Source organism: Leptonychotes weddellii, chromosome 2 (assembly GCF_054177405.1).
Source record: "Leptonychotes weddellii isolate Sample4059 chromosome 2, ASM5417740v2, whole genome shotgun sequence".
Classification (NCBI taxonomy): domain Eukaryota; kingdom Metazoa; phylum Chordata; class Mammalia; order Carnivora; family Phocidae; genus Leptonychotes; species Leptonychotes weddellii.
In genome coordinates this window covers 60,295,808-60,319,619 of record NC_138370.1, presented here as the reverse complement: position 1 = coordinate 60,319,619, position 23,812 = coordinate 60,295,808, and the positions used below count along the sequence as shown (strand labels likewise).

Below are 23,812 nucleotides of genomic sequence, written 5' to 3'. Positions count from 1 at the left end.
TCCATTTCAATGATTTCTAGCATTCTTTTCCCAAGGTATTTGCAACATCATTAGACAACTTAGATAGGGGAACAGACCTACCAGCTTGGGTAGGTCAAGTCCTGGGGGGAACCGGTCCAGCTCTAGGTGATAAGATGCCTTAAGTCTGGTGAGCACAATAGTTTCAAGCAAGTTGTCAGCAAGGGCCTGAGATAAAGTAGTTGGTTTCCCAGTAGATGGCAGCAAAAGCAAAATACGTGTAGACAGTATGGCCGAATCTGGGTGATTGGGCAGAATCAAAATCAGAGAAACTCATGGGTAAGTAGCAGATCCAAAGGCAAAAGAGTATGAGATTCAGGATGTCAGTCTCCAGGTAACTTGACTGTTATTAGTAGAGGAGGGAGCGAGATCTAAGGAAAATGGGGTACTAAATATTCATCATCACAGAGACTATGTTGACCCAACATAGGCAGCAAAAAGGAATTGGGTTAGGGGATCTCCACAGTTAAAAAAGTTTAATGCATAGAGGCTGATAAGCAGTGCACATGACTAGGAACAAGGGCTGAGAATAAAAGGTTAGAGCTGAATCAAGAAGCAGAATCTGGTGGTATTGGATACCAAAATGAGCCTTACATCATCACACAAAATCCGTAAGTTTCTTTCTTTAATTTTCCTCTTGATTCATCACCATTTCCTCTGACCACTCTAATCAATAGCATTTTTACATGGAGACCATAACTAAAAATTGTAGCCTTTCTTCAGTTCCTCTGTACTTGTATAACTCAATACCGTTCCTTCCACTTCTGGTCTTTCCTTTCCTTCCTTTCCTTCCTTTGAGTCCCTCTTTTACTACCCTTCTCCCTTCATAGCAGGCTCTCAGGAAATTAGTCATCTTGCATCACAACATCACTTCTCATAGCAGCAGGCATTTGGGGCTGTGGCTGGATGGCCCAGGAGGTCTCATCACCATAACTGCCAGTTGGTGAGAAAAGATAGATGCAGTCCACTCTTCTCTCCTCTTAAATACCATGTCCTAATCCCAAGGCAACGGAGCGGGGTTGTATCCATTACTCAGTGATGACCCCTTTTTTTAAATTGCAGGATTCTTAGAGCATCAGAAGATGAACCATTAACCTACATTATATCTCAAAGAACAAAAATTATCTATGTGTTGAGGAAGTTCCTGGCAAGATTAAACTCTGTGTCAAATAGTAATTTGCTATTTTGGGTGTTGGGTAGAAGAGCTCAACAACAAGGAAGAAACAAAAAGATAAACATTCCTTTCTCCATTGATTCAATATTTTTCTGTTTCCATTTTAAAGATTCTGCTAACTACTTCAGAATGAGTAATCTAGGATTGAGAAATCAAACAATACTGTTCTAATCATAGTAAGGCATATGCAAAGTGTACTGCAGTGTGTAAAGCCTTACATTGCTGATGTGTACATTCACAACCATGACAGTGAATTTTATTAATGTCCATGATATTGAGGAAGACCAGGTCCTTAAATTCCACATTTTCCTTAGGATTAGTGTGTTTTTTTCAAGGGGCTCCAAATTTTCATATCACATCCCCTGCATTGATATTACATTTCAAATGTACTAACTTCGATGTTTCCAAACAATTTTTTAAATATTTAGTTATAAATATATGAGAAAACCTAAATATAATAGTTAACTCATTTTGAGAAATTAACGACAAACACGTATCAGTCAAATTCAGTCTTTAATTTCTTTTTAACTGTTTCCTCTCTTGAAACAAAAGAGTACCTAGAACCTGGAATTCTACAATTTAATACAAAATTTTTCTTTCATTGACATGTACACAGTCTGGTTGAGGTGACTAATTTCAATTCTAATAAATATAGTAAAGTTTCTCATACAACAGGGATCAACAAACTTTTTCTGTAAAGAACCAAATAGTGAATATTTCAGCTTTGGAGGACATATGGCTTCTGTTTTAACTACTTAACTCTGCCATTGTAGCAGGAAAGCCGCCATGGACAATATGCAGAAGTTTGAATGTGCCATGTTCCAATAAATCTTTATTTACAAAATTAGGTGACAGGATGAATTTGGTCCACAGGCTGTAGTTTCTGACCTCTGCATGAGAATTTCTCTCTTACTGCTTTGACCTTAAATCATTTCCCAAAACTTTGTAGGAAGTTGTATATATAACTAGTATTATTATATGGAATAGTTGTGCATGTCTGTATTCACAACATCTTATCAAGGTCATGTAGATATTCATAGACATCTGACCTATTTTTCTCTTCCAGTTTTGTAAATAGAAATGTACGGTCTGATGGCATAGTTAAATAAGAAGGACACAAAACAAAACAAAAGTATCTATAATAACCATTTTCTCCTTCTTACTTTTCTGTATAAAACAGTCTCATAGAAGACCAATGCCATTTATGGAATTACGGAATGTTAGATGAGAAGTGATCATTTAGTGTAAGTTCCTATTTTGCAGATGAGGATACTGGCATAAATAAATTGATTGTTCAAATCAATATCGATAGGGAAAACAAGAAAAGCAAACCCAACTCCAGAGTTCAAGTCTAGCCTTCTAACCCTTTGGTATAGTGATCTTCTCACAAAATCCAATAACATTTTTAACATCTCTCATAATCACTTGGTAAGTAGGAGTAGAGGAGAAGGAGCAGCCTAACATTCTGACTATTACCAAGATTCAGACAATGGTGGTTTAATTTCTCTGCCATGCTCTGAAATTGACTCAAAATAAACTTGTATTTTCCTCACTTTGTCAATATTACCAGTTATAAGACATTATATATTTAGTGAAGTATAAACAGCATGTTTATTCCGTTTCAGCAATGGAAGCCGCACACTTCCCTTGTAAAAAGTATCCCTTTAACAATAAAATCTATAGAGGCAAGAACTAATTCATTTCTATAAATCTCTATGTGATCTCTTCAGTGTTAATAACAACCCAGCTTTGATCTGCATCTTATCTTTTAGAAAAGTGAAGGTCAATCTAGTTTCGGTTGTAGGGTGTGTGTGTGCGTGTGTGTGTGTGCACGCGCGTGTGTGTGTTCCCCTGTGAGCTTACGGAAATGAGGAGAATGTGTGTGGAATGTGATCTCCACGAGGGTACCAGAAGCTGGATGTGAGGTTGCTAGGCAATTTTCCCTATTGTTTTAAACAAAGTGCACAGGGCTGGCAGCAGCTGTCAGAGTTCCTGGCTCTTAAGAATAACAGAGCTGAAAAACACAAAGAACAAAGGTCTTCCACAATAAATGGCAATAAATAACAGGAACTTTCTGTGCCAGTAAATGCAGGCACTTGGATGCTAAAGCAATTAATAGGGTTAACAAATACAAGAGGTCATTTGAATTCTATTTGTTGTCAAATACTTTTTTCCCCTGGACACTTTAATTTAAATGGTAAGACAGTCTGAAAAGAGAATGGTAGACTGCAATTTTAATAAATTATTCCTTTAAAATCACCATTTTCTTGCTTATTTTTATTTTATTCATGCAGAATTTCACCTCAGGAGCAACAGTATAAACCTTACTCTAAATATGTTCTAAAGATTTTAAGTAGAAACAAATTCTACATTTTATGTTAAAAAAAAAACAGTTCATTCAATGAACTATCTCCGTAAGACTCCTTTTTTACCCTTTTATATAAACCACATCCATTCTTCAACCCTTTTTTTTTTATCATGGCGGTGGTTACCCAATGCTATACACAAAGTGAAATTGAATAGAGCTACACACACACATACGCACACATGAGATCATTTATAACGGTTGAAATCTGAATAACTTCGATAGGTTCTATTATTGTCAGTTTCTTGGTTGTGACAGTATATTGTAGTTGTGTAAGAGACTGCCATTGGCAGAGGTTGTGGTGCTGAGACTTGTCTATACATAGCTTTGCAAATTCCTGTGAATCTAGAATTATTTCAAAATAAAAAGTTTTCAAAACAAAACAGGTCCTTGGTTTCTAATATTTCAAAATTAGAGATTTTTTTTCCTTAAACAATAAATCCTAGTCTTGTTGGTTTACTTCCTATCAGTGTGTGGATGGTTCTTTCCTTCAGTTGATTTGTATTTGAGCACCCATTTCAAAATCAATTTGAAAAGATGGAACTCAGATGTTTCCGGTCAATCAAATTTTTGACATATTACTGGGCTTAAAGGTTAGTTGTACAATGATTTTTAAAAAATCTATTAAAAAATAAATAAAATCTATTTATGGAATCTGAACTTTTGGGAAATCTAAAATCAAGTGTCATTCTGAATGGAATGATGGCTTAAGAGTTTATATACTAAGAAACAAGTCTTTTCAAGCCAACATTCTTTGTTTTTCCAAGCAAGTGTGTGTGTATGTAAGTGTGTATTATAACTTTTCCTTTTGAAATAAATACCGATTTTTTGGAAGTTGCAAAGATAGTACATAGAGGTTCCATGTATACCCTTCACTCAGCTCCTCCTCCCCTCCCCCACAATGATTACATCTTGTATAACTATAGTCAAAATCAAAACCAGGAATTCATATTGATACAGTGTTTGTGTAGAATTCTATGTTACTTTAACACACATATATGTAGATTCTTCTAACCACTACCTCAATCAAGATTAAGACCTATTCCATCATCACAAAGAAGTACTGGTGTTGATATTTTATCAATTTACATGGAGTGTAGAAATTTCACCTCCTCTCAAGGCCCTTAGTTTTCCATTACTCATAATGTAATTATCTTAAATATTCCTTTACAGATATTGATATCCATATCAGATAATGTTACATTTTATACTCTGTCAAATATAGTTCAAAATACTCAAGACGAGAAGGAAAACGTATTTATATTCACTTTTTTTCATTATTCTCTCTTCCTTCTTGATGTTTTAAAATGCTTTCCTTATTGTTTTTCTGTTTAAAGAATTACTTTTTTCCCTTTCTTTTAAGGGAGGTCTACCAGTGATAAACTCTCTTAGTTTTCCTTCTTCTGAGAATGTCTAATTTCCCCTTCACTCCTGAAGGATATTTTTGCTGGATATAAGATTCAGGGCTGATAATTCTTTTCCATCAGCATTTGTTGTGTGACTTCTTTCTTGCCTCCATGGTTTTCTGATGAAAAATATATTGTCATTTGAATTGTTTTTCTTTTTTCTTACAGTCAAGGTATAATTTCTCTTTTGCTGTTTTCAAATTTATTTCTTTTTCTTTACTTTTCAAAGTTTCCTTTACTTTCCAAAAGTTTTTTTTTTATTTGATGTGACTGCCTATTATTTCAAAGAGTATCTGTATTTACTTTTGAAATATTTCCCATGGTATACAAGCATAAATCAAGAAAAGTCATTAAAACTTCCAAATTCAAAAAGCATATAGTATGTTACAAAACTCAGATTTTACCCATTTTTTCCCCTATTTCTTATATTCCTAACTCTAGGCTTCCCAGATTTGCACACAGCTCTTAACCAATTAGGTTTTGTTGGTATTATTGTTGTTGTTGTTTTTACTGATTCATCACCTACATATATCACCCAGTGCTCATCATAATTGTTCCAGTTAGTTTTTAGGCATTTAGAGATTGAAGATGAAAGGTTAAATACTAAACTGTCACTTCTTTGTTACTAGTCACACTAATACATAATAAGCCTTCTCATAGTCCCATTAAACACTTATTTTATTTCATGACTTCAAAGCAATCAGCCTGTCTCAGAAATTTTATTTCTTTTTTTTTTGTGCTCAGTGTCTTTCTACCACAGACAGACAGTTAAGCCCACATCATATTTATAGGCAGGAATGGAGGTTTTTTTTTTTTTTTAAGTCTTACTTCCTTTTCCCAGAAATTAAATAGAACATACAGGGTCCTGAATCTGAGATTGTTTTCCTACAATGTGAAGAACTGCAGTGTAAATCAGAATAGGCAAACTTGGTTTTCAAGTCTTTTTGAATTACTCATACTTGAATGTTTGAAGGATAATCTGAAAAGGTGTGAGTAAACTATATTGTTTGAAAAGAAAGTACAAGTTTTATGTAGTAAACAAAACATTTTTCTTCTTGCAGAAAAGCCTTACTATAAACTTAGTCTAAGTCTTAAGCTAGCCGATGTTAAAAAGTCCATGCTTAAAACAATAAATGGCCAGCCCATACCTAATTAGTCTGTAGGTAATATTGTAAGTACAGCAGTGTTATAAGAGTACTTCCACTGGGGCGCCTGGGTGGCTCAGTTGGTTAAGCGACTGCCTTCGGCTCAGGTCATGATCCTGGAGTCCCGGGATCGAGTCCCACATCGGGCTCCCTGCTCAGCTTGGAGTCTGCTTCTCCCTCTGGCCCTCCTCCCTCTCATGCTCTCTCTCTCTCATTCTCTCTCTCACAAATAAATAAAATCTTAAAAAAAAAAAAAGAGTACTTCCACTGATGATAAAGAACATTCTGGAGTCTGTTGACAAAAGACAATTTCAAGACAGGTAAACATAATTTCCATATATGCCATTAGAATTTTACATAATGTCTGTGTGCACTACATGCTCTTCCAGGAATAATACAGTGTGTCTACTCCTCATATTAAAATATTTATCTAAGTGTTAAAATAAAATTTTGAAGACCTTTCTGGGAATTTTATGGTTTAGGCAATTGAGTTCTGAGGAAGCACTCTGTACTAGTTTTAAGGAACTTATTTTCTTTTAAGACTAATGACTGAAATTAAACACTTCCCTTCATAATTTGTAAGATGTTTATTATGTGCCTACAGTTTGTCACACTTTGGGGATACATAAATAAACAAAATGAGTCTTGTCAAGCTATGGTAGCATGAGGTAGGGCTCCTAACCTGTGGGAGTTGTGGATATTAAGATAGTCAGGAAAAAACTTCCCAGAAAAATGATGGTATTTCTACTAGGTCTTAAAATATGGTGAGATTGAGAGACTTGGGGGTGAGAGTAATTTTTTTTAATATTTTATTTCAGAGTAATAAATTACAATCTTATTTTTCTATATTTTCCACCACATTTGGCTCAAGGTGAGAAGAGAGAAAAACACAATGAGAGGTAAAGGCTATGTACCAGGCATTGTTTTAGATATGTTATAAACAACAAATCATGTATTCTTCAAAATTAACTTGTAAGTTATATTACATTATTATCATACTCATTTATAAGATGAGGAAATAGAAAGACCAAGAAGTTCTAAAAACCAATGGGCAATATTTAAATTCGTATAGCTGAATTTAGAGCCTTCATTTTTTTTTTTTTTACTATGTCTCTTTGGCATAAGGATTATTTTTTAAGATATTATTCATTTATTTGAGAGAGAGCAAGAGAGGTCACACAGGGAGAGGAAGACTCACCACTGAGGGGGGGCCCAATGTGGGGTTTGACCCCAGGACACTGTGATCATGACCTGAGCCGAAGGCAGACACTTAATCAACTGAGCCACCTAGGTGTCCCAGTTAGCTACCACAATATATAGTTGGAAATGAATACAAGTATTGGAACTAGACAGAACAGCTATCAAACCTTATCTTTACCATTTACCTGTTGTAGAATCTTGGCAACTGACTCAACCTTTTAATGCCCTTATCTTTAAAATGGGAGTAATACTCTCATCTTGAAAATTTTGTGAAGATTAAAGATAGGTTAATCAAAACTTTCAACACTCCCTAAAAAGTCAATAAATAGTAGTTGTTTTATAATGTTATAAAGTTTCCTTTCTAAATATATAAAATTAAATTTTATTTGAGCATTTTTCTCCTTCTAAATGTGACCAATACTTTTTTTTAAAGATATCGATACATACTTTATCTCTCCAATGGAACTTAATGCATTTTTTTTCCCTCTCTCTCTCCCTCTCCCCTCTCTATCTCCAACTTCATCTCTATCCCCAGGAGCCTTATGTTTGACATTTGCATGTCTTACTTTATCAACATCTCTCCAATAGAGACCCTCTACTCTTGCCATCTTAAATGACCTGAAACATGTTGTGCTCATTCATCACTTTATAGCTTTGTTCCTTTTGTTTTCTCTGTCTGGAATGTATCTATCCAGTGTCTTCTCTACTTATTCAAATATTCAAACCAGAAGATTTAGTTGAAATCCTGGCCATTCAACAAAGATGCCCTATTTATTCTGTTTGACAATATAACTCAGTATCCTCTTAAAGAGTGCAACAGAAGTTCTCTTAAGCCCCATAACAAGGGATAATTACATTTCCTCAGAGTACCTGGTTTACTTTTGGCTTATTTATACTGCCAATCATATAATAAATTTTTTGTGTCTATGTTTACCTGGTTCTTAGGAACTCTGAGCCCAAATCTGTGGTCCATTTTAGCAGCTTTAAAATCCTTGAAAACATGCTAATTACTACTGTAAGTTGATACATGGATTAATTAACTAATTAATTTTGCCACCCTATTTCTCCTTCTTCCTATTGTATATATTTATATCTTAATTATTGCATGTATTATATTCTAAGGGTGCAATAAAATTTTATCTCACAGAAAGTAATCCTACAAAAGGAAACCCCTATAGAAATCACTGAAAAAAAGAAAAAATAATATAAAACAAATTTAAATTATCTGTAAATAACCAATAACAATCCAAAATAACCACTTCAAATATTTGGATCTAGTCACATTACATTTTCTGTGAATTTTATGGTTTTGATTATTTTAACAGGCTTGAAATGTGCCAAAATATAATTTTATATTACATTTTAAAAATTAATATTATGTATTTTCATGTCATTAAACATTATTTGAAAACATGATACTTAGTGGTTTTATAATGAAGGTATCATCATTTAATTAAATTATTTTCATATGGCTGAATAGTTATGCTGTGTTCAGCAGTAGACACATTACTACCATGACAAATAGCATTGTGTTAAATATCTTCATTGTTAAATCTTTAGGTTCACATTCTTCATGTAAATTAATGGAAGTGAAAGTCTTAATTCATTAGTTGTGCATATTTCAAAAAGGATTAATACTTGTCAAATTTCTCTTCACACAGTTTCTTTATTAATTTGATATTTGTGGGCATTGTAATTCATTGTATATTTATACTATATGTGTTTCTATAAATCAACATCTTTGGAAGAAGATGTATGAGTAAATACATGAATTAATATATGAATGGATATATTTCCAATCCAAATTTATCTCTCCTCTGAAACATGTATGAATGATTTATGTTACATTATTTCACAGCTTTTTGTTTTGTGTTCTTTTTTTATCTTCTTTTAGCACTGATAATCATTTTTGTCTCTTGAAATTATTAGAAAGACTTTCTTGAAGAAGTAACTACATATGTAATTTCTTCCAAATCTCTGTTTTTATCATATTTGTAGGAATATAGTTACAAGCCATTGTACACTTGTTGGCTGACAATTAGACTTCACACAGTTCACACACACACAAAAAAAAACACAACAAAACAAAAACAAAAAAGAACACAAACCTTTATCAGGAAGTAGTATTTATTGTAGTGAGAATGCAAATAACCACAGACTCTCTTGTCCTGTCATCAACAGTAACATCATGACAACTAAAAATAATCTCCCCTTACACTGCCCTCATCCAAGAATGTTAGACTGTGACAACATCACATTAAATTCCTTCCTAAATTCTGTTCATAACCTCTCATGTGTCACACTTCAGGACATCGAATCCTTAGAGTTTCTAAACAACGTGACAATGAGATCATTCAGTTGTCAGATCTCTAAACTCTGGGGGGCACGGATGTGTATTCTTGAAAGCATTTACTCAACCAAGAGAAATGCATAGAACACACAAGAATGATTGAAGAGTCAAATAGCAAGACTACTTTGAGGAGAATGAACCTGAAATGGGTCATACCAAGCCAACAGTACTCATAGGGTTACTTTGGGGTAAAGTGAACAGCTCATTAGACATGATCACACTGAGTGCCCAGATTATGATCTCTAAATAGTTCTTTTCCACTCGTAGGAACTAAGACTTCTTGGGAAAAAAAATTTTTTTTTTTTTTCAGATTGGGAGCAGAAAATATGTAAGATAGATCTGAACCAGCTTCACATACCAGAGAACAAAGAAGCTTTCAGAGCTAGTATGGTCATATCTAAAGTAAGCAGGAGCCAACTGGAAGAGGATCCCACTAGACAAAGAAAGAGGATATTTGGTGCATCAGGAATGAAAATTGTGATAGATGGAAACAGATCAAAACAAGTTAAGATGCAGCTTCCTCCAGTTTCCTAAATATGTTACCACACGTCTATCCAAACTCCTTTTTCTAAAAGTAACTTTTCTTATGTCATTTCCTCAACTATCCTATCTGTTTTTGATGTTTTGTGCGTGTTCATTCACAATTTGGAGGACCTGAATAATCAGTAAAGAGAACCACATGTGAAAAAAAAGAGAGAAACACATGTGTTTAACCTCCCATATTTGATCATATGAAGTTTGGGTCTCAGACCTACTCTTTACATATTTTTAAGAAAACACACACACACACGCATGCACACACGCACGTGCATGCACACACACACACACACAGGATCTGCTCTGGCAGACCAAAATAATGTTGAAAGTTCGTTTGCTTTCTTTGCATGAAGATGAGCCCCTTTCCTCCTGCCATCTTGTTCCAATTTCATTTTTCTGGTGCAGTTATTTTAATTTCTAATTTGAATAGAAAGAATAAAAAGAATTTGACTACTTTCCAAGAAATAGTTTCCCGAGTGATTTATTAGAAGTAAATTATAGCCAATCAATCTGGCAATTTGGATAAAATAAGTATATTTGTTAAAAAATATAATGCAGCAAAACCAACAAAAAAAGAAATTGAAAATTTAATTAGTTCAGTATCTTTGACATCTATCAAAACTGGAAAGGTGTAAAGGTGTTGGGGCGTGTGGGTGACTCAGTCTGTTAAGCATCTGCCTTTGGCTCAGGTCACAATCCCAGGGTCCTGGCTCTCTGCTCAGCTGGAAGCCTGTTTCTGCCTGCTGCTCTGCCTGCTTGTGCAAGCACTCTCGCTATCTCTGTCAAATAAAGAAACAAAATCTTAAAAAAAAACACAAAAAACTGTAAAAGTGTTAATGGAAAACCTTCCTATTAAGAAACTACCAGATTCCGCTGGCTTAAATGATGAATTTCACTTAATATGTAAGAAAGAAATAGCCCCATTTTGCACTACATCTTTAGAGAATAGAACAAAAGGGAATGTACACTGAAACTTTTTAGGAGGCCAGTTATATAACTTTGACGTACAAAGTTGACAAAATTTTTACAAGAAAGGAAAGTTACAGTTAAATTTTTTCCATAAACAAAGATGAAAAATTTTAAATTTAGTATGAGCAAAGAAAATTTGGCCATGTATAAAAAGGATAATATATCATCATTAATGAAGTTTATCCAGATATACAAGTTAGCTCTAATATTTAAAAATTTATAAGTATAATTCACCACATTAACAGAAAAAAAGAGAAAGTTACAGTATCATCTCAACAGATGGTAAAATGCATTTAGTTTAGTACACATTTATGATAAACTCTCAACTAATTAGGAATAGAAGTGGAATTTCTTAATCTGATAAGGAATATCTACAAGCAAAAAATAAAAGACTATCTACAAGCAAACTCATAGTAAAGATCATACTTGATGATAAAATATCAAGAGCTTTGTCCTGAAATTGGGAAAAAAGTAAGGCTGTCTTCTATAATCATCATTATTTAATGTGTCAGTGCAAAAAGGTAACATAATGGAATAAAAGGCATAAATGAAAAGGAAGAAATAAAAGTTCTTATTTGAAGACAATATGATTTATTATACAGAAAATCTACAAACTATTAGAATTAGTCAGTTTAGCAAGATCGCTCAATACAAAGGTCAATATATAAAAATCATCCAAATATTTCCAAATCTCAAAAAAAGAACTAAAAAAAATACCAGTTACCAAGCCATCCATAAAATTAAAGTAGCTAAAATCTACGTTGAAAACTGCAAAATATTATTGATGAAAATTAAAGCTCTAAATAGATGGAGGGATATAGTGTGTTGATGGATCAAAAGTTTTGTTATACAGATAGCATTTTCTTTCCCAATTGAAAAATAGATTCAATTCAATACATCGCCGGGTTTCATATTTTGTTTTGTTTTGATTTGTTTCTAAATTGATAAAATGATTTAAAAACCCATGAGAAATGCAAAGGCCTAAGAAGAACCACGGCAATTTGATGAAACAAACAAAGGAGGATTTATATTGATAGAATTAAGACATACTATAAAGATGTAATAATTATGACAGTGGTTTTAGTACAATGATAGAGATAAAAAAGATTCTTTCATGCATTCCATCTACAAAAATCAATTTCATATGGAACGCAGACTGAGATGTGAATTACAAACAAGCTATAAGGGAAAAAAATAAAGGACAACAACATTGTCATATCTGTGAAGACAAGTATTTCTTCAATAAGACACAAATAGCACTAATCATAGAGCAAATAATTGATAAATTTGACTATATTAGAACTAATACCTTATGGTTATCCAAGACATTAGTAGGAGAGAAAAAAGGCAGCTTGACAGATTTTGAGAGCATATTTGCTCAACATGCATTTGACTTAAATTTCACATCCAAAATTTATAAATGATATTTACAGACCAATGGTAATTAAGTAATACAATGGAAAAAATGGGCTAGGGGCACTTGGTGGCACAGTCAATTAAGCAACCAAGTCTTGGTTTTGGCTCTGGTCCTGATTTCAGGGTCATGGGATTGAGCCCCAAGTCTGGCCCTGCGCTCAGCGTGGAGTCTGCTTGAGATTTTTTTTTTCTCTCTCTCCCTCTGCCCCTCCCACTGTTTGTGCTCTTGAAGAGACTTCATAAAGAGGATAACAAATAACCAAAAAATATTAGAAGCATCTTTTTAATCAACAAGAAAATATAAATCAACATTATACTGATCTACCCCAAGCCCCAAAATGACTAAAGAGGAAAAAAAAAAGTTTTAAATACCAAATGTTTTCAAGGATTTCAAGTGAAGCAATGAGAGATTTCTCCTACTTACTGCTGAGAAGAGTTAATTTCGTACATTCATATTAGAAATTGTTGGAAGTATCTAGGAAAAGTAGTAACTAGCCTACATCCCAGCATCCACTCTGAGGTATAGCCAACAAAAATACACCAGAGGGTGGTTGCAAATCTGAGCAATAATGGTGGAGAGCATACATCACCACCCTTCCAGTAAGAGGCAAGATTGGTGTAGATCTAGTCACACTGGTGATAAGCTATTTTTCTTCTACTTAGGATCTAGATATAAGTGCTATTATCCTGGGGCACCTGGGTGGCTCAGTCTGTTAAGCATCTGTCTTCAGCTCAGGTCATGATCCCAGGGTCCTGGGATCGAGCCCCATGTTAGGCTTCTTCTGCCCTTCATGCCCAGTTGTTCTCTCTCTCTCTCTGTCTCAAATAAATAAATACAAATCTTAAAAAAAAACCAAAAAACAAAACTGCTATTGTTCCAGTGTAATTAGAAAAACAGCTAAAATCAAAACTAACCAAGTTTATGAAGACAATCTAGGCTATTTCAAAAGTATTTTCTCGTAAACTGACGAAGCACATCAGGTTTGTTATTCCTTTGCTAGTATTCAAGGATGTTCTTGTTCTATCTTACAGGAGTTTCCCGGGCTCAGTGTTCTGGGGGTTTTTGTGGTCCCATAATTGCATGTTGCACTAATTCATAAGTGGCAGTGGTATTGACGGGAAAGTATTAGCAGAGTTTTGAAACACTGAAATGTCGACATGTTCACCTGTGTAAACCACTTTTATTGCCAACTACCGCTTTTAATGCTTACTATCATAAAAATGGGCATGATTAATCTGGCGCTGCATTTACGTCCTCGAAAATGCTGCTTTAATTGAATTTGGCTAAATACTTTCATTTTATGGATGAGGACATTGAGTCTCAGTGTTCAGTTTATCCAAAGTGATATAGAAAATTTGTGACATAGTCATATTCAGGATTCTGACATTTACATTTCTGAACAGCCCATACATATAATAGGTCCATTCCAATTTATCAGTCATCTAGCAAGTGGTCCTAAACAAGGTTTTTTGTTTCAGTCATAACTGGGTTCAGATGTGAGCCCAGGAATTTACTAACTTTGTGCAATCTGTTTAACTTCTTCAGGCCTCAGTTTCTTCTTTTGTCAAATGGGGCCCCTAACTGGTAAGTTTGTATGAATGTATAAATGAGTTTGGAGACCTAGTGTGCTTAGTTTATTTGCAATTATTACTTTTAAGATAAATTCATTTATAGGGGCGCCTGGGTGGCTCAGTCGTTAAGCAGCTGCCTTCAGCTCAGGTCATGATCCGAGGGTCCTGGGATCGAGCCCCGCATCGGGCTCCCTGCTCAGTGGGGAGCCTGCTCTCCCTCTCCCACTCCCCCTACTTGTGTTCCCTCTCTCGCTGTGTCTCTGTCAAATAAATAAATAAAATCTTTAAAAAAAAAAAAAGATAAATTCATTTATATTTCACTACAATTTTTAAATTTTTACCATGCATTAGTTTGGAGACACCTAAAATTAAGGTTTGGATTAAATAAGAAATTAACCTAAATTGCAAAGTAACATTTCCATAAAATATGTGCATACACAATCGACCCTATATCTTTGCAAGATACAATCCATTCTTAATTTTTCAGTGAAATTACCCCAAAACTCACTGAACAGACATAGTTATTCATAAGTGTCTTGTTAAATAAATAGGACATTGAAATTATAGTAAATGATGAGTAAAACAAACAAAATAACTGAAAAAATAATCATATAATATGCAGAGAAACTTAAACTAGATTCCTAAAGCAATGCAGTGTCATAGGTGATATTTTGGCTTAAGGATAACAAGTTTTTATTTCCTTTTCAAATTATATGTGCATTGGAGTCAGTAAATCTTTTAATTTAGGAATTATTGTTTGGGCCAAGTCTACATTTGCTGCTAAACTCACTTGACACAATTCATGTCTGCCTTTTTCCTATGTTAATATCACATATTAATGAAACATTTTCATATTTAGAGTTAATTAAGAATGAAAATCTATCCAATGTTAAAATGAAGAAATTACTGAATAGGGAATCACTCAGATAATAGCCAACTTCTTTGTTCTAAACCAGTAGCCAAACTTCGGGAAGCTACGCTATTACTCCAGTGTTTGAAAAAACACTCCAGGATGCCAAGATTAACTGCCAAAAAAAGAAAGCAAATAATAATACCAAACATCAAAAGCTACTTTTCGCAGTTCTGCCCTGAAACAGAGGATTATAAAAACATTACTTGTTACAATCATAACAAAAACACAAAGTTTTGCATAAAGCAGGAATAGTTCTGAACCTTTTTAAATTCCAACTCAAATGAGACCCCTGATTAAAATATTAGAAAGAAAAAAGGAACAATGTTTGAGGTGCTAGGATTAAGGATAATTGCTGGTGAAAACCCCACATTGGAGCCATAGTTCAACAAACACATTTCTTACACTACCTTTAAGGTGTTATTCTTGTGTGGTTTTTAGGTAGTATAACATTTAGCTTAGTCTTTCCTCAGGATGCATCTCTGAGTTTGGAATATAAATAAAAGAAGTGTTTTCTATCATTTGCTAACTTCCATTTTCTACTCAGAGTTGTGCAGAGAAAAGCTGTGTTTCACGAACAGTTCCATCTATTTTTATGTCGGCTTTTCAAATGGAAATAATTTTCCCATCTTGAGAAACAGGCTTTTGGGTTAACAATACTAGCCCTCCCTATTAGGTATCTTGTGAGACTCAGGTTAGAAATAAGTTTATGCATAAGTATCATTTTCCCAGTAAGTTTCCATAAAATGTAAGGTTTTGTTTTTATTAATATTAACTAAAATAATTATTAATTAATTAGTTAGTTAATTAATATTAAAGTATTTTTTGTGAGTAGGATTTGGCCACAGATATAGGGTCTATGGGTTACAAATAGTTTGTCTCTTGCTATTTTTGCAAGGAATGAGTGAAGAAATGCTATTAGAAGAAACCTCCACAGGTTTTTGGAGGAAGAACCCGCTAAAGCATTAGCTAATTAACACTTTGGATTGTGATGAGATTATTCATGAACTTTCAATTTTCTATAAGGTATATAGAATGACATAGTAATTTTAGCTCAGGAAGCTCTGTTTTGAATTTTTAGTTTTAAATAACAATTCATCCATCTGTTCTTCTTTATTTTTTTTTAATTTTTATAAAGATTTTATATATTTATTTGACAGAGAGAGACACAGCAAGAGAGGGAACACAAGCAAGGGGAGTGGGAGAGGGAGAAACAAGCTTCCTGCAGAGCAGGGAGCCCGATGCGGGGCTCGATCCCAGGACCCTGGGATCATGACCTGAGCCGAAGGCAGACACTTAACGACTGAGCCACCCAGGCACCCCTGTTCTTCTTTAATATAACTTGAAACTAATTAAAGAGAATTCATTCAAATAAAGTCTTAAGTACTCTGAATCACAAGAATTTGAATTGTTTGTTTTTCTTACTTGACACAATCCTAATTCATATTTTCATAAAGGGGACATCAGTTTTACACATTTTCACCCATGTTGGTATATTTCAGACTAAATTATAGCTATGTCATAAATCTGAATATTAACTTTTTTGCCTATCAGTTTTACCAAAGGCGAGGAAGTAAGTATTTCTGAAGTCACTGTCAAAGAAATTATTTCTAATCCAGTTGTTTAATCCTGGTGAATTAAGAGCTATTTCTATTGTAGATCTATTATTTAATAATTTTATGGTGCATTTTCCTTGAGTGCCACTATTTGGCTGGCACTGTGCTAGGTATGAGATATGCAGTTTAATAAAGTTTGCTCTGTGACTGAAAGGAGGGCCCAGTGTCCTAGTGGAGAGGATGAAAGTATTTATGTTTTGTGTTGTGTTATAAGAGCATGCATTGTACTATGTGATGAGAACCCAAAGGAGAAGCAGTTAACTCAGATTGGAAAGGCAAGGAAGGCTTCAGGAAGGAACTATTGTGATGTTCTGAGTAGGACAGCAGATATTTGGCCAGGAGGAAGTACAAGACATGTTAAAACATAGTTGTGAGGAAGTGGTTCTGATAAGCTGTTTTAACATAGTGACTTTTATGTCCTCTGAAGTTCAGACTCTTAAGTTTGCACCTATTTTTATTATCAAGAAATCTGCAAAAGATAAATGCTGACCAATCCTGAGCCACAGTTCATACTTTAACCTTAGCCCATCTAGAACTGAAGTCTGGGTTTAAGGGTAATGGATGAAGGAAGGCATGTGCCAGAGTGGAGGTAAGAATCAGAGGGAGTTTTGGGAATAGCCTGAGGGGAGGGTTGTGTGTTACCACCATCTGAATTACAACAAATAACCCAGGGTTGCATATTTACCACACTTAACTCATCTCAGGAAAGGCCATCATCTATTTAAGTAAAGTTTCTACTCATCTATGGGGCACCTTGGTGGCTCAGTCAGTTAAGTGGCTGCCTTTGGCTCAGGTCATGATCTCAGGGTCTTGGGATCAAGCCCCGCATCAGACTCCCTGCTCAGTGGAGAGTCTGCCTCTCCCTCTCCCTCTGCCCTTCCCCCACTCGTGCACACACTCTCTCTCTCTCAAATAAATAAGATCTTAAAAAAAGTTTCTACTCATCTTTGGCTTCACTTGTGTCTTAATCTGATTCTCAAATTCTGGATTTCTTTCTTTATTTACAATGATAACAACATTTACTTTCAACTAGTGAATGGATTTGGCTACATAGTTAAGTGTCCTTGAATTTTCATGTTTTTCTAGAAGTGATTACCTGTATTTTCAATGGGCTTCCATCACATTGTGAAGGGACATGTTATCATTGAATAATATGGACCACTGAAAATTTTAATATAATGGAGTGAAATAATCAGATTATGGAAGACAGTTCTCACTGGGTGGGCCTAGGAAATATGTGTGAAGCAGATAAGCTTTTACAAAATGTAAAGGAACGAATCCCTTCTCTTCTTGTCTTTATGATCTTTCTCCTTCACACATGGGCAACAAGTGTTCCTAGATGCCCCTTTGGCAGTACAAAGTTCTTTCATGGAGCAAGTTTTTCTGCTCTAAGCATATCTGTTTTTTCTTCCCAATTAGCTTTAGATAATCCTTACCGTTGTGTCTCTCTGGATCGGATGGGGGCCCTCAGATGTGAGGACATGATTGGGTGGAAGCTGGTGGTGGGGGCAGTGAAAGGATTCACCCAACGCAGAACAAAAGACATAGAAGTTTATGGAATACCCCAAAAGGGAGGGGCAAGGGGGACAGCAAAGGAGAGACTGAGGCAGTGGGTGGGGGTTGTTTTTAAAGAGGAAAGGTGAGTAAGTATGGGGATGTATGGAATTTCCCCTTTTTTGATAACTGTGCCTGGTTGTAAATAGCCCTTTGGTCAGTTAGGAACTATGGTGATTTTGAGGTGGAGTGTCTGAGGGGCCCGTCTATATTCAGCTAGGTGCTCACTGGGGCCCTTTCTACATTCCATTGCTCAAGCCTGTTGCCCAAAAGCAACTCTACACTTACTAAAGATTTTATTATAGTCATCACACCTATCACCCTGCATATTTTAATCTAGTCCTCCTGCTTTATCTGTAAAGCCTTAGCATGATAAAAGTGTATATATCTTTAAAGCACTGCATGTAATGTACATTCACACAGTAGCACAGATTCCAAAGGTGTTCCACAACACTCTTGTTAAAAAAAAAAAAAAAAGAATCCTGAAACCTGTGGTTTAATAGGTGTCGGATGCAGTTATGGAGGCTGGAAATCCCAAGATCCGCAGTGGCCAAGCTGGAGTCTCAGGAGCTGATGGTACAGTTAGTTCCATTCCAAATCCAGAGGAAAAAACAGATGTCTCAGCTTAATAACAGATAGAGAAAGCCAATTCCCCTAAGGAAACTGAGGTTTGCCTTTTAGTTCTATTCAGACCCTCAGTGGATTGGATGAGGCTCATCCACATTAAAGAACACAATTTGTTTTGCTCCATGGATTGATTCAAACGTTAATCTCCTCCAGAAAGACCCTCACAACACACCTAGAATAATGTTTAACCCAATACCTGGGTATCTTGTGGCCCAGTCAAATTGACTCATAAAATTAACCATCACAATATGTTTGGAAGTGTGTTCAATAAAGTTGAGCAATTATAAGATTCAGAGCCTTAAAGGCAAATCAAGGTATGGATTTGCATATGGCTTGGGTGACTTTAAGAGCTGATATGATCCTGCAGAATTTCTGAAAACATTTGACTGTGTTAAACGAGAAATACTTCTGACCTAACAGGACAAGGGCTTCTAACCGGTATATTTTTATAGTAAATAATTGGAATTCTACATAGGTCTTAAGCATTTTAAAAAGTAGGTTGTTATGTTCTTCGTTGAAAGTTTGGGGTTCCACAGCACACCCATAGATCCTGGGAAGTAAGAAAAAAAAATTAAAAACAGGAAAAGTTAAATGATTTTGACAAACATTACTGTGTTTTTTTTAAGAAATGTTTGTTTTTTCTGATGACTAGAGTTATCACTATGTAAAGATAGTGTGGATCTATGTAATGTATTATTTAAAGGGTACAGATAAAGACAAGATTGTTTAACTTATATAGTATGAAAAAGTTCAATATATAGGAAGATGGGGGAAATTAAAGTTTTAAAAGGGATGTTTATTAAAATCATTGGGGAAAAAAGGAACAAATGAATTTCCTTTCTTGCTAGTTTGGCATAGATGGTAATCCAAAACAAAAGTCATATGGAGACAAATAGTCAGTGAGAGAATATTGTTGGGAATAGAGACTGACTTGTGACTGTTAATGAATCACAAGATGTGAAGGAGAGGAGAACCTTGGAACCAGAACCAGAATCCCATCATACCTAGAACTGTTATATAAATATAAATGACTGTAATTTAAATATAATACAATGTAGTGAGCATAAAAATAGTTTCATGTTCACTTTATGACTCATTTGATATATGTTAAATATTCCATTAAAATTTTAGCACCCTGAGAAATAGTAACAGATGCTTAGTAAATGTAAGTTTCCTTCCCTTTTCTTACTCTTGCAAAGAGTTAAATTGTTTTTGAATTAATATACTATGTATTTTGATTTCTGATAATTTCTGTCACCTAATACTTTCTACTAGAAAGGCTCAACAGAGGAGTCAATGTTCCATTCATGACTTAACCATAAAAGAGACTTGTCCATTCAAATTTTTCTTACAAAATTTCAAAAATCTCAATCTGATTCAGAGCCTTGAGAAGGTTTATTATTAATTTTAATTATTAACCATAGGACATAGAAGATGAATACAAGATGCCATCTAAGGAAGTTATCTCCACATAAGAGAGAGAAAAACACTCTCTGGGAGATCTGAATGGAATGAAGCCCAGTTTAAAGTGCTGCCAGGCTTCCTGAGATAAGATTACACAGCACTAGTAGAGACAGTGAGTTAGGTTCTAAGGGGATACCTGGAATCCAGCAATGAGGAAGCCATGGTCAGCTATTGGGAAAGTCAGAGGCCTGTCCTGGAAGCACTCCACAAGGAACCCTGTCACACCAGGCCGGCCCAAGGTGGCGGGTAACATGACAGGAAGCCCCTGACCAAACAAGGTGGAAAAGGTGTGAAATCTTGCTTCCAAGAAATCTCCTTCCCAAGTAAATAATATTCCACCCCCTAGTTAACAATTGTCAATAAAATACAGAAACCCAACCCCCAGAGCATGCAGCTCTCTCTCAAGCTCACCCACTCTCACATCTGGAGAGTGTACTTTCCCTTTAAGAAACTCTCCTTGTGTTGCTCACCTGCTGTGTCAGGTCTATCCTTGAATTCTTTCCTGTGAGGGGACCAAGAGCCTCTGGCAACATCTTTCAGATTGAATGGGTCGAGGCCTCAGAGCTCAGTGACCCCCACAGTTCACCCAGCAAAAGCATCACTACATGGGCTTTGGCCAAGAGTGGCAGAGTGAGGTGGTAGAAACCATGCGGTGAGGGGAAACATGAAGATAGATGAAACTTGTGCACTGCTTATCATTTGGAGTTTTTGATAGGAGGTGACCACATAGTGTGCTCCATGACCACATGGGATGGCCACATTAGAGTGGAAATAATGACATGGTGTGATCAAGCAGAGAAATTGCCCAGATTAATGTTTCACGTTCCCCATTTCCTGCTCCTGGCATGCAGTACACTAAATTATTTCTGGAGCTTCCATGATGAACATAAGTATGCTGAGAGAGTTGGTAACTAGAGAGAATCTGAGGTCTTCAGGAAGGGGATGAAATGTGGGAAAAGGTAACTACTGTTAGACATTTGCATGGAGGTTAATGCATGCCCAGAGGCTAAGAGGGATTAAGTACAAAGGACGGCTAAGACCAGGAGGACAGTATACAGGTAACAGACTATTCCTTCCTCTATCATGATGTTACATGTTTCCGTCTAGTCTTAGATGCTACAGAGGGAAAAGTGAAGAAAAAGGACAGATTAAAATCTTGAATTCACTGGAATTCAAATCTGCCCACTTCTAAGTAGATACGAAGTCAAATCATTCATGAGCAATTGATTTCCATAATCGGAAAGTAAAGAGAGATATATTTCTGCCCATCAGAATCATAAAATGGTTATAGAAAACATTTATGCTTGCTAGACTCTGTTTCTAATCATTTTAAATATATAAGCTCATTTTATTCTCTGAACAACTCTTTGAGGTAGATACTATTTTTATCACTTCTCAGCCTTTTGGCTAAGATCAAGTGTCATATCTGTTTTTATCAGCAATTTAAAAATGAGCAAACTTAAGAGAGCTCATGAACTTAACTAGTAGGAATGCTATACTTCACAATGGGAATATTTTCTATCTACTTAATTTTATGCACATTTTATTTTTTATCTCCATCTCTCCTCTTCATAGCATATATTCTTTGTTGATAATAACTATTACATTTCTTGTTTGTCTCATTTTTAACTTAGCCACTTGAAATCTTTAGACTTTTATGTGCCTTCCTTTGGCAATATTGCTCCCTCGTCTCCCATAACTTTTTTACTTGTGATTTTGTGTTATCAAGCAAGCTGAGTTAATAAAAGTTTTTACTCTACATGTTTCATGTCCAAATAGTTCATTTCTGCTGATAGACTTTCACAGGATATTCGTAACTATTAATTCACAGAGTTTTTATAAAGTGAGTAGAAGCAGGATGAATGATTCATGAATTCAAGGGCCAGAATAAGTGTCCAAAAATCAAATGGATTGGTGAAAGACCATATGATATGCTGTATTATAGTATATGCAATATATTGTTCATATAAAATAAATTTATTTCCATTATTTGTCAGCAGTCAAAGCAAGTATGAAATTTACTTTCCCAAATTATTATTTGAGAAATTATAGCATGATATAAGATAAGGGCCTAGACCTTGAAGTCTGACAGATCTAGATGCCACTCCTAGTTCCTCTAGTTTATTAGGTGTTTAATTTGAGACAAATTCCTTAACTTCTCCAGACAGTTTTTTTTTTTTCATTGATAACATAAGAATTATAATATCTATGTGCCATAGTATTTAGGGGGAGGTTTGGGTCAATTATGAAAGTAAATGACTTAGCCCAGGGTAGAAAGAAAACAGAATAATCACTTTATCATCATTATCATCACCACCACCACCATCATCATCATCTTTATCATCATTACCTAATCATGTTATTTCTCTTCAAAAAGTCAACTATTTATTGGGTGCTGAGTGTGAGCAAATCACTGTTTTAGCGATTGGGACACATTAATGAACAAAGCGGATAAACAACTGTCAGTCTCTTTGGACTGCTATAATGAAACAACACATGGCTATAACAAAATAATGAAGGCAAGCTACAAACAGAATGCTTTAAATGACAGAAATGTATTTCTTACAGTTCTGGAGGCTGGAAGTCTGAGATCAGGGTCCCAGATGGCGGGGGAGGGCCTTATTTCAGGTTGCGCCTGCATAGCTCTCCCGGTACCCTCACATGGTGCCAGGGGCAAGAGCGCTCTCTGGAGTCTTTTTTTATAAGGGCATTAGTCCCATTCATGAGGGCTGCACCCTCATAACCTAATCATTCCCCAAAGACTCCACTTCCAAATACCATCATATGGGGCATTAAAATCTCAAAATATGAATTTGGGTGGGACACTAACATTCAGACCATAACAGTAACTCTTGCTTTTTACTATTTACATTCTATCAGGATATAGACAGACATCACACAATAAATTAAATATGTAAGTAAATCATATGGCCTTTTTATAAGCCATTAAATGTCCTGGAAAGCGGCAAGGAGTAGAACAGGGTAGGCTCTATCTTGACTATTGATTTGAAGGAACCAGGCTATGGAATAGATTACCATTAAAAATATAGTCCTCATGGGAAAGGCAATATTTGGACAAATGCTTAAAGGACATGAGAGAGTTAGCCAGAGAAAGTAGTCTCAGGCAGAGAAAATGACCAGTACAAATGTCCTAAGACAAGAGCGCCTGTGAAGTTGGAGAGATTACAGGGAGACCAGCGTGGTTGGAATGGAGTGTCTGGGAAAAAAGGGCTTGAGGTCAGAAAGTTAACCATGGAGATAGATCGTGTTGGTGCATGGAAGCTGCTGTAAGTGCTTTGGTTTTATTCTGAGTAAAGATGAGGGACCACCGCAGGTTTTGAGCCAGGAACAGATGACGTGTCAACATCTTCTTAACATGCGGTGAATCAGCACTTAAAACACTCTCAGCATATAAGAAATGCTATATTTCCTAATAGTTATAAGATATCTGAACTTTTGATGGGCGCCTGGGTGGCTCAGTTGGTTGGG

General features: G+C 35.3%; 1 pseudogene; it reads left to right on the top strand.

Annotated features, from left to right (window-relative positions):
• The first annotated feature begins 21,710 nt into the window (after positions 1–21,710).
• LOC115940456 (U2 spliceosomal RNA) lies at positions 21,711–21,868 on the top strand (annotated as a pseudogene).
• Positions 21,869–23,812: the final 1,944 nt, after the last annotated feature.